This window comes from Lampetra planeri, chromosome 61 (genome assembly GCF_965212315.1).
Source record: "Lampetra planeri chromosome 61, kcLamPlan1.2.h2, whole genome shotgun sequence".
In the NCBI taxonomy this organism is placed as follows: Eukaryota; Metazoa; Chordata; class Hyperoartia; order Petromyzontiformes; family Petromyzontidae; genus Lampetra; species Lampetra planeri.
In genome coordinates this window covers 485,777-489,277 of record NC_136167.1, presented here as the reverse complement: position 1 = coordinate 489,277, position 3,501 = coordinate 485,777, and the positions used below count along the sequence as shown (strand labels likewise).

The 3,501-nt window shown below is 44.4% G+C and overlaps 1 long non-coding RNA gene across 1 annotated transcript; it reads right to left on the bottom strand.

Moving 5' to 3' along the window:
• Positions 1 to 1,480: 1,480 nt before the first annotated feature.
• Positions 1,481 to 3,501, bottom strand: LOC144736578 (uncharacterized). Its single transcript, XR_013588775.1, has 2 exons — positions 3,446 to 3,501; positions 1,481 to 3,301 (listed from the first exon to the last, which is right to left on the bottom strand). It is a non-coding gene; the product is annotated as an uncharacterized LOC144736578 (long non-coding RNA).

The following is a 3,501-nucleotide window of genomic DNA, read 5'->3' as shown; positions in this document are numbered from 1 at the left end:
CTCCGTACCGATACCAAACATAACTACAACGAGTGCTGATACAAACACAAACATTAACAATACAACAGTGACACCAACATGGATAGTATACGTAAACGATTGCCATGCAAAGCCACAACGCAACATGTGTTACTACGCCAAGCCAGAACACACACAACACATACAAGCCCCTAACACACACTTTCAACATGCAGCTTATAAGTACACGACTCAGGCCGTCTAATCTCCTGGAGCTTATATAAAGCGCTGTGCAATGATTAAATGTTAAGTAACGTACATCTAAATCATTACCGCGGTATGGGTGAAAGTGAACATGGAAATCGTGTTTTCCAACGCAAGTTAAATACAGGTTCGTATACGCTCGCTGTACCGGACGTTTTGGCTGCTGCTGCTGATACATTTCCACATAACGCCACATGGCAATCATTTGTGGCCAGGTCACTACTGAAAACGAGCCAGACCCGGGTCAAATACATGATCCACTTATCAAAGACGTACATCCTAAGATGGATCTCAAAACACCCAACTCAAGCCCACGAGGTCAGAACAAAACTCTGGATTCTCAAAACGGAGGTTTGAGATGAATGTCTGAAAAGTAGGCCAATCGACAAAATAAACAAAATGGGACATCCAACACTTAAGCTAGTTACAAAGACTACAACGGAGATTTAACACGAGGCTGGTTCTAACACGTGACTGGGTCTAACTGGGGGTTAGTGGCTATTATAAAACCGGTCTATGGACCCCAAAGGCCAGGCTTAAGAACTATACAAGGCCCGGTCTTCTCTTTTCGGCTCATATACCGGTGTATATTGACACTGAGTGGCAAGGATTATACACCAGTGTGCGTATGGAACAAGTGTTAAATGATTAACACTTGATTTATACTCAAAAAGTTTCCTAAAAACTAGCTAATGCCACAATGGCCTGGGTCCAACTCCCTTGTCCTAAGAGTTTGCCATTGTAAACGAGACGACACACAGACCAGGCTTAAAGCAACTAGTTTTACTCGGCAAGCCTAATAATTAAAGACCAAAGTTGGGCCTGGTATGTAGCTTGGAGTGTTGGCCATTATAAATCCAGTACCTACACAGAAAGGTCAAACTATAAGGCAGACTGGTTCGACTTCCTATACAAGCTGGACTGGCTATTCCAACTTAAGCTGGGTGTCTATACTGTAAATGTGGAGCGTTGTGTAAAATTAACCCACTTAATAAATATAGGTTGAGTTTATTCTACAAGCTGGAGTCGTTAAGTTCAAGCCTCTCACCTGGGTTTACTATACCCTACAGAACTGCCTTAAATAAACATCCATCCCTGTCTGGGATTGAGTTTATTGCACGCTGGAATGTTGTCGACACAAATTCAATACGCAAGCTTTAAGAGCCCCCCCAACCCCCCCATCATAACGAAAACTACACTGCGCTGACCGCTAGGTGGTCCACATGAAACACGACAAAGTCGTGTAGCTGCCATAGGCTGTATATAAATCGTTGTTGTTCATAACCCAATCTCTCTCTCTTACCTCCAACACGCAGATCTCTCTGGGGGGTGAGGGGAAGAGAGGCTTAAGGCTTCGAACGCCTAAGGGCGCTCATTTTGAGCGTAAAAATGAGAATATTTATTAAAGAAATCGCAACACAATAGGACACACACACAGTCAGCCTGGCCCTGTTTTAAATGTGGATTCGCTTGTCTGTGAATCACTAACGGCGCCTCCGATTCGGGGAGAATTCGTGGCCAAACGCACCATTCCAGAATAATTTCTTTTCTAAATCTTTACCCGGGTGAGCCTTTCCGATTGCTAAAATCATCCCTTCTCCCTTCGCAAATCAATGTCAATCAACGTCTAGTGTTTACGACTTGCCAAAACCCTCCACCCGCCCGCCCTATCACCCCCTAAAATAACTTTGGCGATGGCTTTGCCACAACGGATGGGGCTTCGAAGCCATCTCATGGACGGGAAACTTTTGTGGTAGGCACAGTCGTCGCCGCCGCCTCTTCAAGTTCCTCTACAAAGATCGGTTTGGGTGGGAATGGGTCTCTTCCCAGGCTCGTGAGAAGCCCGCTTCAAACTCCCTTACCCTCAAATGTAGCTAAAACGCTCCCCCCGTTGTTTTTGACAAATTCACAAGTTACGCACACACTGCACTTTTTTTTAGGCCCGGCTAACACTCACACACGTAACTCCACTGCTAGATGACAATACAGTACAAACAATATACTAGGTGGCATATGCCCAGCATACTTTTTATCTAAAACACGTAGTACAGCCAAACATTGAACGCAACACTGCACACGAAAGCTTTGGAAACTCAAAGGTAAGGGCTGTGGGTCACCCTCATATCGCTAAAGGAACTTAGTTATTATAAAGCGCTGTCCAACTTGCTGCCACATTTCTCCCCCACCTCATGGCTTAACGATGCTACCATAGTTATCACTTTTAACCCGCTGTATAAATTGAAACGGTGGTTTAATGCCAAACTTGCCACCAACCACCACGCATTTTTGGAGAAAATGCCAACTTAACAAAAAATATATTAAAGCTGGAAATATCCCACGGATATTATTGGGATGTGGGGGGGGTGGGGAGACCCCCCCCCCCGCTTCTACAAAATCACCAGATATGGGATTCCTTTTTTTTATTTTAATGTTTAAATTAAATTATCTAAATTACGAGAACTCATCAATAATTCAAAATTGCCAACTCCGCTGCCCACTGACGCAAGAGCCAGGCTGATGACGTCACCGCCCGAGCTGCGGGGTTTCCCGCGGCCCCTGCAGCCACCGCCCAACGAAGGACGCCGCCGCCATTTTCTTCAACGCAGCGTAGAAATTTTTTTGTTCTAAATTTTTTTAAAAACTACCTCTGGTTTTTTTTTCTCCCTCCTCTCTCAAAAATCTTTAGACTTAAAAAAATCGCGGCCTAATTTTTAACCCCGTCTCACAGGCACACGTCGCGTTTTATTGCCCCAACGCGGTGTGCTGTGAGCTCATCTCAACAAAAATAAAATCGGCTCTTTCGCACTTACTATTAGTTTTTGATCCGGACACCCAAAGCTTTAAAGAGCTCGTTAAATGTTACGGTAAATCTTTTCGTTGGAAGTAGGTTTTTTTTTTGAAGCTGCCTGTGTAAACATTTGTTTTAAACGAAATAGTTCGAATATCTAGGTTTCTTCATCGGTGTTTGTTGGAGATGTCCACCAGAGGCCCGCTTTAAGGTCAATGGCCGATGCAATCAAAAGTCGTCTTCTCGGCATTAAATGTTCCTCGAGTCCACCCAACGGCAGAACAGCGTAACCTGGAAGAGAAGGAGCCCAAAATAAATACACGGCGGGAAAAAAAGAAACGTTTTTACGAAACATTACTTGCGTCCTTTGTTACATTTTTCTTTTTAACCAAAAAATCTTTAACGCGGAGACGATGTCCTTGCTTCCTCACGTACCTGCGCCCGCTCTCCAACTGACGCGGTCGCGTGACGCCTGTCCTTTATATTGCCAG